Source organism: Anomaloglossus baeobatrachus, chromosome 6 (genome assembly GCF_048569485.1).
Source record: "Anomaloglossus baeobatrachus isolate aAnoBae1 chromosome 6, aAnoBae1.hap1, whole genome shotgun sequence".
NCBI lineage: Eukaryota > Metazoa > Chordata > Amphibia > Anura > Aromobatidae > Anomaloglossus > Anomaloglossus baeobatrachus.
The window spans coordinates 277526119-277541831 of NC_134358.1; positions in this window are offsets into that span (position 1 = coordinate 277526119).

Below are 15713 nucleotides of genomic sequence, written 5' to 3' on the forward strand. Positions count from 1 at the left end.
TAATTTGCAGGCACCATGTTTTGCGGTATTGCCCTCGTCAGTGCAAAGTGTGAGATCCAGTTTTGCAAATCTTTTTTAAAGGGTCAATATTGACTTTTAGGATAGCTGTTTTCAAGGTGGCACAAGAGTCATCTTCCTCTCTGAAAAGGCAATTTGCATATTAAGTTCACTAAAGGAGCATGCAAGGTGTTTCTCCTCATACTGGCATGCCAGACCTGGTGTGTCATTCTCCATAAGTAGAAAACTTTGACCTTAGATCCATGTGCTGCTGCAAGCACAGTATTGTGGAGCTCTGAAAACCATCTGTATTACATCACTCTGCAAAAGTCCTGAATCTCGGGCAACCTTGACTATGAGGGTCAACCTGGTAAGAGGCTGTTTAGTGACATTTTTAAAATAGGTTTTCTGGAGTGAGGGGGGATTCTGTAAATTAAAAACTGCAATACACCTCTAACTTATGAAAGCTTGTTGTTGCCTCTGGTCAGAGCTACTAACGTGAACAAATCCTTGCTGCAGTGACTGCCAAGTGACCACCAAGTATCCCTGACTGATACCAGTGATAATTACTGGGTGTTCGCCCTGCTGGATACCCACTACTACATTAAGGTGTAATGGTTACTTCCATCACTGAAGTGTGGCCGAGTCCCCTCTTGATCATAACCACAGTACCACCAAACCCAAAAATGGAAACAAAATATTATTAATAATACTAATTAATAATTAGTTTTATTTTAAATTAACTAATTATTAATTATAGTATTATTGCTTGGTTTTCATCCTTTTACCTTTAGGACCCTACAGAGTACCTCACCATTTTAGCTGTTTTCAACTGCACTTCCCCATGTGTCCTTAAATTCTCTCATTCTCTTCCTGCCTGTGCTAGTGATAGGTTTAATACCCTTAACAAGTCTTAGGTGCAAATGTGGCGCCCCTGACCTGGTCAGGCACCACTGAGTACTGCACCCATGCTGGGGTAGTACAACACAGGTAATCCAGAAGGCTGACTGGGGTGTGGTTACACAGGTGCATAGTAACCAGGTCTCCCACATTGACCTTTGAAGGGACCTCTGGGGAAGCCAGGAGGGGGCATGGCCTCCATCTCCACTCAAGGGGTGTGGTAGAGAGTCTGGTTGCTAAGTTGCGTAGGCAGGCACGAAGGGGAGGAGTAGTGAGCCAGTCAGTCAGTGAAGCTCAGGGAGAGCAGTCACAAGGAGGAAACCTGGAGGCTTTCACTAGTCAGACACCGCAGGTGCAGTGGTTGCTTGCAGGGGAGAACGGTCACCTGGTAGTGCCACCCGAAATACACCTAAGGCAGAAGTGCAGAGAGGTGGCTGAGTACGGGGACTGCCAGGCGAGGACCAGGCCCGCACGGGGTTACATGTCCCCAGACCTTGGGCCCATTCAGTTGGCCTACTCAACCTGCAGGTGGGGGTACTTCATACCCTCCACCAAAACACCACAGAGTCCGCAGCCACGTAGCAACAAGAGGGCCCATAGATCACAAGAGACAAGCAGCCGGAGTGACCTGGTCCAGGCTACAAGCACAATGGCCGAAAAAGGGGAGAACAGGCAGAAGCAACTTCCCTGGGTGATCCCGTAGGACTACAAGTCTGGGTCACCACAAACACAAGAGGGCTAGGAAGGTGAATCAGCAGCCACCCCCTATGTCAGCCTGAAGGAGCCTGGTTCTCACTTGGAGCATCACAGCATCGCCCGGGTTCACTCATCCGTGCCACCTGAAGTGAGTAAAAACCCTGAAAGACATTCCTGCTGTGCGTGTGAGTTCTTCTGCGACCTGTGGTGCCACACATCTACACCGGGCCCTGGGGCCAGCCTCACTCTCGGGAGGCTATTACATCTAACTGCACTAAACATCAGCCCCAGGAGCCCCTTAAACTGTAGTGGCGGTCGCCCTGACTGCAATACCAAGAGTAGCGTCACGAATCTCATAGAAGTCAACCTACCTGTGACCAGAAAGACCCAGGATGCGCCATCCCTGAAGACCCTGAGACGACCTGAAGGTAACGGGGCCATGGGGCGGCACACAAACAGTTGGCTTGTATTCATCCGAAGACTTGGTAGTTGCGGCAGTTCCTCTCCCTGAGTCATCTGGAGATAAGTTATTTGCTTACATTCCCCCTGTTTGTGATCCCTGTGTCTTCTTTAAAGTTTAGTGGGGTTGACTAAGCGCTCATCCTATCTGGTCCCTACCTAGGATCTAATTAAGGGTCAGCTAGGGTCAGGTATTCAGCTTGGCACATAGGTGTGGAAACTATCCAGGATTGGGAAGGAAATCAGGGGCCAGCGGTAGTTTTGGTCAGGGGTCATCATCTCCCCTTTTCCTAGACACAGGGTTTCACTTCCCTTTTACAATTTGCTTGGTACTGTCCTGTACCTAGAATGAAAGTAAGTTTACCTTCAGGCACAGGTATGGTACCGTGTCACCCTACGTGTCACCGCACATAAACTCATTGAGGTCACGGCTCACAGCTGCTGCTTAGTCAGTCTCTGCCTGCAGCTTCAGTGTTATGGACACCAAACTTTTCAGTTTAGGATCGTTCATCCCTAGTCTTTAGAATACAAATGTAACAATCATTAATGTGGTTTTTTGGTTCTCTTCATGCCATTGACACACCAAAGTTTAAACTTGATTTTACCATTTGTCCACTGTCATATGTGCTCCACACATGGTTTGCAAAACATATGTGAAGCCCCAGACGTGTCCTGGTCTCCAAGCTGTACTCCAAAATAAGCCAGGTATACTCAATGCATAAATCTGTAATATTTATTTTTTGTTTTTCAGCCTTGTACTTTCCACTGATGTAGCAGAATACATAATCATTGTTGATGCAGGCTCATCTTGATAAAGTCATAATTTTTACATTTATTTACAGTATATAAGGTAAGAGACTCTTTTGGTATAATCCAAGAATAGGCTGACAAACTTTTACTGTAGCCGACTTCTTTCCTCAGCAAATTCACAGAAGAATTATGGCTTTAAAAAGTCGCTTTTATAGAATTGTAGGCAAGATTGGATCAACAAAAAAGTCCCGGGAATATTACAATTTAACAAGGTACTGTTTGGAGTTACTGAGGTGGAATTTCTTTATGATATGAAGGCTGATGGTTCACTTCTAATATAAGGACTTCTGAAGAGCAATAGCATATAACTGCTTGGACTGTATGGACTGACATGCCCCAAATCTTTGGTGTTGAACAAATATTTTATTACAGCCTACAAGATAAGTCCTATGCTCTAATTTGATTGTGAACCACTGTTACCTTTTCATATTGAATTGTCATTTGACATTAATTATATGTACATGACCTTATGGTCATATGTTTGTTTTACACTGTGGTGTGGAATTTTTTATTGTAATAAAAACTGTTAATATTGGGAATATTTGTTTACCTTTATAGAATTGTAGGCCCCTAATTTGAAATACAAAAAAATTATATAGGATATATCATTATTTAAAACACTGTTAAAAAAAAATCAAAAGACAGATCAAAAGCTATTGTATTTGTTATCACACAAGTTGGATTGGGGTAATGCATTATTTTCATGGATGTCCATTATTTCTAAAACTAGATCCAATTCAGCAAATGTAACTGGAATTTTTTAATTCAGTATCCTCAAAATACCATTAATTCATAAAAAAAAAAAGACTTGGCACCTGATTTTTTTTTTTTTTTGCAGATCTGTGTAATACATGAAGACAGCAAAGTTTCAACCTTACAAAACTAGTATGGGGCTTGATAAAGACCTATGTACTATATCTTGCAAGGTTGAAACATTGCTATCTTCTTCTTTTATTTTGGGACATATTAATAAAGAAGAAGATACTTTATACTACTGTGGATGCTGTTGTCACTCTCTTCACCTTTTAATAATAAAATTAGGACACAGGGAATTACATTGGTAAAGTGTTGCTATACTGTTACTGCTGTATATCACAGATGAATTACCATATTTTCTGGTGTATAAGATGACATTTTAACCCCTGAAAATCTTCTTTAAAGTCGGTGGTCATCTTATACGCCAGGTGTTGTCTTATAGGGCGTATAATTAGCCCTCCTTGTCTCCGGGACTATCAGAGTGGTAGCGCATTCCACTGGCCCGCCCTTGTATCCTATTACCTCCTTCTCTACCTCTGAGTTACATAGACACCTCTGTGATCGCATCCGGTGCACGGGGCTGCTGTCTGCCGTCATGGCTTTACTGTAGTTGAATGCTTTACGGTGGCAGCATTCAGCTGACTGCAGTGGTGGCCCTGTGTATTGGATGCAATCATGGAGGGGTCTATGTGCCTGCGGTCTGCACCCCTTGATGATCATGTCCGGTGCACGGAGCCGACACTGCTGTCAGCACTTTACAGCAGTTGAATGCTTTCTGGCACTGCCACCGCAAAGCATTCATCTTCAGTAACGTCATGATGGCAGCCTATAGCGGTGGCTCCGTGCACCGGACGAGATCACCAAGAGGTCTATGTGCCTGCAGTCTGCAAGAAGCAGCTGAGGACACCACAGGAACGGAGGACAGGGGAGAATAATTTCTATTGTGTTTAAACCATGACATAATAGGGGAAAAGAAGGGGACCAGTAGGAGGGCAATACTAAACAATGGGCACATTACTAAACAATGTGCACATTACTAAACAATGGGCACATTATTAACCCCTTCACCCCCGGCCACTAAAACACCCTAATGACCGGGCCATTTTTTGCAATTCTGACCAGTGTCACTTTGACAGGTTACAACTCTGGAACGCTTCAACGGATGCTGGCGATTCTGACATTGTTTTTTTGTGACATATTGTACTTCATGTCAGTGGTAAATTTAGGCCGATACTTTTTGCGTTTATTTGTGAAAATTTAGGAAATTGTGCGAAAATTTGGAAAATTTCGCAATTTTCAAACTTTGAAAATTTATGCCCATATATCTGAGAGATATGTCACACAAAATAGTTACTAAATAACATTTCCCACTTGTCAACTTTACATCAGCGCAATTTTAGAAAGAAATTTTTTTTTCGTTAGGAAGTTAGAAGGGGTCAAAGTTCATCAGCAATTTCTAATTTTTCCAACAAAATTTACAAAATGTTTTTTTTAGGGACCACATCACATTTGAAGTGACTTTGAGAGGCCGAGGTGACAGAAAATACCCAAAAGTGACCCCATTCTAAAAACTGCACCCCTCACACTGCTCAAAACCACATCCAAGAAGTTTATTAACCCTTTAGATGCTTCACAGGAACCAAAGCAATGTGGAAGGAAAAAATGAAAATTTTACTTTTTAACACAAAAATGTTACTTTAGCCATAAAATTTTCATTTTTACAAGGGAGAAAAGAGAAAGTGCACACTACAATTTATTGTGCATTTTCTCCTGAGTACGCTGATACCCCATATGGGGTAAAAATCAATTGTTTGGGTGCACGGCAGAGGTCAAAAGGCAAGGAGCGCCATTTGAATTTTTTAACACAAAATTAGCTGCACTCATTAGTGGACGCCATGTCGGGTTTGAAGACCCCCTGAGGTGCCTAAACAATGAAGCTCCCCCACAAGTGACCCCATTTTGGAAACTAGAGCCCTCATATATTTTTTCTAGATGTTTGATGAGCACTTTGAACACCTGGGGGCTTCACAGAAGTTTATAACGTTGAGCCGTGAAAAGAAAAATTTTTTTTTTTTACCACAAAACTGTTGCTTCAACTAGGTAGCTTTTTTTTTCACAAGGGTATCGGGAAAAAATGCAACATAAAATGTATTGTCCATTTTCTCCTGAGTACGCAGATACCTCATATGTGGTGGAAATCAAATGTTTGGACACACGGCAGTGCTCGGAAGGCAAGGAGCGCCATTTGAATGCAAAAGTAGCTGAACTCATTAGCGGACGCCATGTCAGGTTTGAAGACCCCCTGAGGTGCCTAAACAATGGAGCTCCCCCACAAGTGACCCCATTTTGGTAACTAGAGCCCTCAAATAATTTTTCTAGATGTTTGGTGAGCACTTTGAACACCTGGGGGCTTCACAGAAGTTTATAACGTTGAGCCGTGAAAAGAAACAAAAAATGTTTTACCACAAAACTGTTGCTTCATCTAGGTAGCTTTTTTTTTCACAAGGGTATCAGGAAAAAATGCACCATAAAACGTATTGTCCATTTTCTCCTGAGTACGCAGATACCTCACATGTGGTGGAAAGTAATTGTTGGGTGCATTGCGGGGCTCAGAAGAGAAGGGCCCCATTTGACAGCAAAATTGATTGGAATCATTAGCGGACGCCATGTCACGTTTTTAGACTCCCCCCATGGTGCCTAAACAGTGGAGCTCCCCCACAAATTACCCCATTTTGGAACTAGACCCCTCAAGGAATTTATCTAGATGTTTAGTGAGCCCCTTGTACCCCCAGGGGATCCACTGAAAGTTGATAACGTTGAACCGTGAAAATTATTTATTTTTTTTTAAAAAAATTTTTTTTAATTTTTGCAGCAACAAGGTAGCTTTTTTTTTTCTTTTTTCAACGGTATCAGGAAAAAATGCACCATAAAACGTATTGTGCAATTTTTCCCAAGTACGCAGATACCTCACATGTGGTGGAAATTAATTGTTTGGGCGCATGGCGGGGCTCAGAAGACAAGGAACGCCATTTGACTTTTCAAACGCACAGACGCAGTGCACTGATCGGCCGCTGCAGGAGGCACGGTCGGATGAGATACAAAAAGCGCTAGGGATACGGAAAAAAAAAAAAAAGTCACACCAAAAATTGAGCAGGGATGTTGATCCGCGCTCAGCGGGACGCATGGACAGATGCGATACTTTTTTTTCCGTATCCCCGACGCTTTTTGTATTGCATCAGTCCGTGCATCCCGCCGAGCGCTGATCAGGGATGCACATAACGGATCGGCATCCCTGCTCAATTTTTGGCGTGACTTTTTTTTCCGTATCCCCGATGCTTTTTGTCACGCCAAAAATTGAGCAGGAATGCCGATCCGTTATGTGCATCCCTGATCAGCGCTCGGCGGGACGCACGGACAGATGCGATACAAAAAGCATCGGGAATACGGGAAAAAAAGTCCCGCCGAAAACTGACCACGGATGCAGATACGTTATCTGCATCCCTGATCAGCGCTCGGCGGGACGCACGGACGCATGAGGTGTAAAAATAGAAAGGGGATAGAGGAAAAAAAAGAAAAAAAAAAGTTATACTCACAGTACCCAGAGGATTAGCAGGAGGAACAGAAGGCAAGGGACAGCTTTACAGCAGCAGCCAGCAGGCAGGAAGTTGGACAGCTCAGCAGAAGACCCAGGAAGAAGGACCCAGCGATGGAGGCAGATGTGATCGGCCGGTGAAGACAGGTAAGAGGACGTCGGGGGGACAGCAGAGGGGGACGGGGACAGCAGAGGGGGACGGGGACAGCAGAGGGGGAGGGGGAGAGCAGAGGGGGAGAGCAGAGGAGGGAGATACCGGAGGAGCTGCAGAATAGATATCACGGGGGAGGCTGGCAAATTGGGATGTCGGGGGGCAGACTGGGATGTCGGGGGGCAGATCGGGATGTCTGGGGGCAGATCGGGATGTCTGGGGGCAGATCGGGATGTCGGGGGGGCAGATCGGGATGTCGGAGGGCAGATCGGGATGTGGGGGAGGCAGATCGGGATGTCGGGGAGGGCAGATCGGGATGTCGGGGGGCAGATCGCAGGGGAGTACGGGCAGGGGCCATTACGGGAGCGCGCAGGAGCAAATCACAAGAGCGCGCAGGGGCTGCAAGGAGAGCAGGGGAGGAGGGATACCGGAGGAGCTGCAGAATAGAGATGGCGGGGGGCAGATCGGGATGTGGGGGAGGCAGATCGGGATGTCGGGGGGGGCAGATCGGGATGTCGGGGGGCAGATCGCAGGGGAGTACGGGCAGGGGCCATTACGGGAGCGAGCAGGAGCAATCACAAGAGCGCGCAGGGGCTGCAAGGAGAGCAAAGGAGGAGGGAGATACTGGAGGAGCTGCAGAATAGAGATGGTGGGGGGCAGATTGGGATGTCGGGGGGGCAGATCGGGATGTCGGGGGGGCAGATCGGGATGTCGGGGGGGCAGATCGCAGGGGGGCACGAGCAGGGGCCATTACGGAAGTGCGCAGGGGCTGCAAGGTGAGCACAATACTCACCACTCCTGCTCCGTGACGTGACAGCAGCGTACCACAAGTACCAGCCAGTGCTGCACGCTGCAGACATGTTGGGGGAGGGTCCCCAGACCAGCACAGGCCTGGGGAGGGCGGCCACCGGCAGATCAGACCGCCCCACTGCACACTGATTGGAGCGATTGCGCGTCATAGCACGATCGCTCCAATCAGTGCTGCAGGGGGGGCCACGGTGTCTGCTTGCTTCCAGCCAATGATCGGAGTTGCTGCAGCCCCGGTCCTAGCTGGATTTTACAGGATTACACCATTTTTGGCATTTTTTTTTGCCGAAAACAGCGTGATCAATGTGATTGGCGGTTCCGATTTGAACAGCCAATCACATCGATCGCCTATGGGGGGTGGCGATGCCACCCCCCCTGGGGTCAAGCAAACGTCCCCTGCTGTAAGAAACAGCAGGGGACATCATTTGAAAGCCGTTGCTATGGCCACGGCAATCAAATGAAGTTTAGGCAGTAAAATTACGTCCCTGGTCGTTAAGTCACGTTAAAATAGGACGTAATTTTACTGCCCGCGGTCGTGAAGGGGTTAAACAATAGGCACATAACTAGAGGGCCCAATGAAGGGGCACAAGGATGGGCACAATACTTTAAGGAAGGACAAAGATGAGGAAATTACATTTTATTCGCATCTTTTTTTTATTTTTGAAATTTTCCAGTAGCTGCTGCATTTCACACTCTAGGCTTATACTTGAGACAGTAAAGCTTCCCAGTTTTTTTGTGGTAAAATAGGGGCCTTGGCTTATACTCGAGTATATACATTATATTCCAAACTCTATAATTTAAGTGGAAAAGTTGGGGGTCGTCCGTATACGCTGGAAAATAAGGTAATTCTTAATCACAAATGTATATACACAAAAATGGCACCTGCGGCCTTAATTCAACTATTGTTAGACAAAAAGTAATAGCAGCTAGTAAATTAGCAAAAGCACTCCTGTCAAAAGTGTGCAATGAGATAATAGAAATAGAGAAAGGAATTTACTGTACTTATACCTTATTTTAAATTGATTTTCTCATAAAGCAACCGATGAAATAATAAATGGGGTCTCAAAGAGCCAAAAAAAGAAAACACTTCAATAAATGGCTTAATAAATGATACATTTCACATTTGTTGCTGAAACTATGCAAAAAGCTGCAGGAGTTACAGAGCAAATAGAAAGATATTTCTGTGCAAGTGTTAGATGCTGGACAAATTAGATCCCAAAAGAAGTAATACCTGCTTCCACAAGTAATACCTGGTCCACAGAAGGGCAACTGAGGTAGTAGGTAAATCCAAAGATAGGTCCAACGGTGGTGGAATTAGTGGGAAATTATGCAAGTCAATTCCAGCACAACTAGGTCCGTGCTATGGGTGTTGAGCCATGCCGCGGCTGGAACGCCTTGACCAATGGTGCTCTCAGCAACATAGAAAGACATGGATTCAGAGAGTTGCAAGCATGTGACTTCACACAATAGTATGGAGTCTGGTGGGAGGCCTCAATTTTATGCATCTCAGAACAATGCAGGTTCCTTCCTCAGGGATGTAGGGATGGCAATTCTTTTTTTGGGCAAATTTTTTATTTTTTTTTCACCACTTAAATAAAAAAAAACACCTGGGAAATCATATTATTAGGTCAGTTTTACCATATAGTGAACTTGGTAAATAACCCATTAAAATGTGAAATTGCACTTTTTTTGTTGCAATTTCACTGCAGTTGGAATTTTTTCCCATTTTCCAGTACAATATGTCACAGAATGAATGGCTGTATACAAAAGTATAACTCGTCTCGCAAAAAAATAAGCCCTTATATGGCTATATTAAAAGTTAAAGCTCTTGGAAGAAAGGAAAGAGAAAATGAAAAATTGTTGGGTGGTGAAGGAGTTAATGTAAACTAAGCCAAGGCTTAACATTGTTCCCAATTTATGTGTTTGCTCCAGTGAAATAAATGTGGGGCCTTTTACAACTTTCAAGTCTAAAGCCTACTTTACACGCTTCAATATATCTCACAATCCGTCGTTGGGGTCAAGTTGTAAGTGACGCACATCCGGCATTGTTTGTGAGGTATCTGCGTGTGACATCTACGTGCGATCAGGATTAAACGCAAAACCGTTGATCGTAAACACATCGTATCTTTGTCTAGAATTGAGCGTTTTGTTCCACGAACCTAGTCAATTGTAACGTGTGACATCCCTCATACGATTTTGGTGTCTGAGGCTATGTGCGCAGGTATGCGCTCTGCACCGCAGCTTAAAAAAGGTCCGCTTCAGAGCGCAGCTAAAAAGCTGCGTTCTGAAGCGCCTCACAATGTCTGTCATTCACTAATCTCTGTCAGTCGGTCACTATCTCTGTCCCTCACTCTCTGTCCATGTCAGTCTATCCCCCTCTCTCATATACTCACCGATCCCCGATCCCCGACGCTGCACGGCGTTCACACTGCTCCGGCGGCTTTTACTGTTTTGAAACAGCCGGCCGCCCATTAAACAATCTCGTATTCCCTGCTTTCCCCGCCCACCGGCGCCTATGATTGGTTACAGTGAGACATGCCCCCACGCTGAGTGACAGGTGTCACACTGCACCCAATCACAGCAGCCGGTGGGCGTGTCTATACTGTGCAGTGAAATAAATAATTAAATAATTAAAAAAAACGGCGTGCGGTCCCCCCCAATTTTAAAACCAGCCAGATAAAGCCATACGACTGAAGGCTGGTATTCTCAGGATGGGGAGCTCCACGTTATGGGGAGCCCCCCAGCCTAACAATATCAGCCAGCAGCCGCCCAGAATTGCCGCATACATTAGATGCGACAGTTCTGGGACTGTACCCGGCTCTTCCCGATTTGCCCTGTTGCGTTGGCAAATCGGGGTAATAAGGAGTTATTGGCAGCCCATAGCTGCCAATAAGTCCTAGATTAATCATGTCAGGCATCTCCCCGAGATACCTTCCATGATTAATCTGTAAATTACAGTAAATAAACACACACACCCGAAAAAATCATTTATTAGAAATAAAAAACACAAACATATACCCTGGTTAACCACTTTAATCAGCCCCAAAAAGCCCTCCATGTCCGCCGTAATCCAGGATGCTCCAGCGTCGCTTCCAGCGCTGCTGCATGGAGGTGACCGGAGCTGCAGCAGACACAGTCGCTCCGGTCACCTCCACGCAGCTAATGAAGACAGCCGTGCGATCAGCTGAGCTGTCAGTGAGATCACTGGATCCAGCGGTGGCCGCGGGTAACCTCAGTGACAGCTCAGCTGATCGCGCTACTCACCTCAGTTGCTGCGTGGAGGTGAGAGGAGCGGCGGTGAGTAGCGCAATCAGCTGAGCTGTCACTGAGGTTACCCGCGGCCACCGCTGCATCCACCGCTGCATCCAGTGACAGCGGGTAACCTCAGTGACAGCTCAGCTGATCGCGCGGCACTCTTCAGTTGCTGTGTGGAGGTGACCGGAGCGGCGGTGTATTCTGCAGCTCCGGTCACCTCCATGCAGCAGCGCTGGAAGCGACGCAGGAGCATCCTGGATTACGCCGGACATGGAGGGCTTTTTGGGGCTGATTAAAGTGGTTAACCAGGGTATATGTTTGTGTTTTTTATTTCTAATAAAGGATTTTTTCGGGTGTGTGTGTTTATTTACTGTAATTTACAGATTAATCATGGAAGGTGTCTCATAGACGCCTGACATGATTAATCTAGGACTTATTGGCAGCTATGGGCTGCCAATAACTCCTTATTACCCCGATTTGCCAACGCACCAGGGCAAATCGGGAAGAGCCGGGTACAGTCCCAGAACTGTCGCATCTAATGTATGCGGCAATTCTGGGCGGCTGTTGGCTGATATTGTTAGGCTGGGGGGCTCCCCATAACGTGGAGCTCCCCATCCTGAGAATACCAGCCTTCAGCCGTATGGCTTTATCTGGCTGGTTTTAAAATCGGGCGGACCACACGCCGCTTTTTTTAATTATTTAATTATTTATTTCACTACACAGTATAGACACGCCCACCGGCTGCTGTGATTGGGTGCAGTGTGACACCTGTCACTCAGCGTGGGGGCGTGTCTCACTGCAACCAATCATAGGTGCCGGTGGGCGGGGAAAGCAGGGAATACGAGATTGTTTAATGGGCGGCCGGCTTTTTCAGTAACAGTAAAAGCCGCCGGAGCAGTGTGAATGCCGTGCAGTGCCGGGGATCGGGGATCGGTGAGTATGAGAGAGGGCTGCTAACTTCAGTCACTTAGGAGATTAGCGGTCACCGGTGAGTCCTTCACTGGAGACCGCTAATCAGCACGCGACACAGACAGAGCCGCAGCATGACAATGAAGTCGGGTGAAGTTCACCCGAGTTCATTCTGACAGTGCGGCTCTGTCTGTGTCTGCTGTCATCTGCCATTCAGCTCTGCTACATGGCTGTCTGTGTCTGCTGTTAGCGGCCATGTAGCAGAGCTGAATGGCAGATGACATAGTAAAAACGCATCCCTACACATTACACACGCTTGGCAAGTCAATAAATAAAAAAAAAAAAAAGGTGCCCAATGCATACGTCACAGAACACATGATCTAAAGGAACGCACCCAAAATTGATCAATTTAACATAGACTACTAACGCTCGTGTGACAGCAAATGAACGACCTACGTGTGATCCCGTATGCAACCTGGGCGTGTTACATCGCAATGCGATTGTACAACTAATTGCAACGTGTAAAGCAGGTTTAAGTTTGTACTGTCTTACTTTTCAGACAGTAATAGTAAATCCATACCATTATTTGCATCATAGCCAAGTATTTGCTATTATTTTTAATTCATTTAACCACTCATTTCTTCATTACCTTTATGCTGCATTTAAATCTAGTTTTGTTGTTAGCATGAACACTGATTTGCTCTATTGATTGTAATTAGAAATTAGCTGATCAGGCAAATTTCTAATTCGCCTGTTTGCATGAATTTTCCCTGGAAATTCTACTTGGAGTGAAGTTATTCTCCATGAATCAAATGTCCCTTTTATTTTGCTCTGGTGTCTTTCTGGACCCCAAAGCACAATAAACATAAGGTGTTGTAAATTGAAAATAATATTTGTTTCACCTCACTGAGTGGATTCAGCACGTGTAGAAAAGTTCACAATGTCACAATGTCATGATGTGCAATGTGAACTTGTGCGCATGCGTAGAACCAGCCTAGACATCACCAGAAATGAAGGTTCTGGCCTAGTGTGAGAGGCCTGGAATTTAAGCGCTCATGGAAAAGAGAGGCTGGTAAGGTGAGCATAAGGATTTTTTTATTCCTTAACTTTGTAATGGAATATTAGTTAATGTAGATTTATTTAATAGTCAAGAAGAATTCAATTCCACTCTAATATGTTCACTCATCTTTAATTGTGATCTGCTTTCATTGCCTTAATGCGATAAGTTGAGCAAAACTGTGTACAGATACATAAAAGTGAGGGTTTTTTAGTATTTTCCTCTCTCTGAGAAAATACACATAGAGATATGTTAGAGCAAAATTCAAATTCACTTCTTTTACTTGGATACTTGATATGGAGGTCTTTCAACACCAAAGAACATGTTTAATGTAGGATGCAAAAGATAAAAAAAATAATTAAAGTCACCTCACTGCTCCCTTTTCTGGCATCTTTGCTCCGCACCATCACCCACTCAGTCCTTGACATGTTTTCAGATCGAAATCCTTGAGCCTCTTATGTAGGTTTGAGACTTATGAATTACATAAGGCCTGGGAGGGTTCTACGCATGGGCACTCAAGATTTTGGTGCATGTCTTAATGTCATGATGCTGTGACCTTGCATACCCTGTTCAAAATCAGTGAAAGTAATGGTATGTTGGGCTATTTTTTTACATTTTGAGGAAATATACAGTCTACAAATTGTCTGTCAATGGCCACCCTCATGATGAATCCGTGTAGAAAGAAATTACAAAAAAAAATAATTGGCAGATTTTTGACAAATTTGAGTACAGTTCAATTCCATTGAAATATATTTTTAAAGCCAAATTATATTGGTTTTCTTTTAGACACAGTATAGAATTAGCAGTTGAGTGAATGTTACCAGGAATATCAAATCAATGAAATGCAGTCAGGAAGAAAAGTAGAGAATTCATCATAGGGTTGTCAAGCTCCCACAATTGCACAGCCCACACCACAGTATCTCCCTCCAGACAATGAAGAAAAAAATATATATAATTTGGACCGGGCTGAAAAGAATTGCTGAGGACTAGTGAATAATGGGCGTACCTGGCCTGTAAAAGTCTGCATCTGCGCGAATTGAAAAGTAGCAAAGTGCCGGGGCCGGGTCGAGAGGTCTCAGGGAACTCTGAGTAACAATCTGGGTCTGACAAGTCAGTTAATCAAAAAAAAGGATAAGCAAAGAAAAAAGTATAAAGCAAGCGCACTATTCTTACCGACTCTCCAGCACGGCTGTAACACTGCTTCCCGGTCACTCATTCTACTTCATGGGTGGCTCATTAATGTCCTGCATATGCCCTGCTTTCCCTGCCCATTGGCAGTCCTACTGTCTGTGATTGGTTGAAGTCAGACGTGCCCCCAGTCTGTATGAGTGTCTGACTGCTTACAATCACAGACCCTGTCTGCAGCTCTACATTGGTGTAAAAATAAATAATTTTTTAAATAGGTTGGCGTAATTGGCTCATCCCAATTGCCCTGGTGCAGTGGCAATCAGGGTCATAAGGAGTTAATAACAGCTCACAGCTGCCACTAAGCCCAAGATTAGTAATGGGAGGCATGTATGAGACCTCTCTATTACTAATCTCTAATTTGTAAGTGAAAAGAAATAAACACAAAAAAAATAAAAATCTTGTATCTAATATATAAGGCTGAGTGTATGTGTGTGTGTGTGTGTTTGTGTGTGTGTATATGTATGTACCATATGTTTCTTTTTATAAGATGCACCGGATTTTAAGACACATCCCAAATTTAGAGATAAAAAAAGGTGAAAAAAAAAAAAGGGGACCAACTTATACGCCGGTGTTGCCTTGAAAGAGACACATACACAGAAAAAGACACACATGCAGAAAGAGACACACAAAAAGAGACACACAGAAAGAAACACATACATTCAGACACAGACAGAAAGAGAACCACAGACAGAAAGAGACACATACACAGTAAGAGATGCATAAACAGAAAGAGACGCATACACAGAAAGAGACAAAGACAGAAATTGTTTGGATGTTTGAGGTCATCTATTGGCTGTTTGCACAGTTACATTCAATATTTATCAGGTGGCCTATAGCAACCAATCTGCTTCTGTTTTATTAGAAGTCAAAGAGCTCTAATTGGTGCAATAGGTAATAAAGGATATTGTTAGTATAGGACAACTTATGTGTGCGTTAATGTGATTTCAGTGGTGACGCTTAGCCCACGCTGTTGTAATGTAAGTCACATGACCTTACAAGTATACTAATTGTGTGAGATTTTTTGAGGCACTATATTGCCTGGTTTTGACAGGATATTTATCAGGTGGCCTTATAGCAACCTATCACAGCTCTGCTTATATTTTGCTACAGGTCATTAATAGGAGCTCTGACTGGTT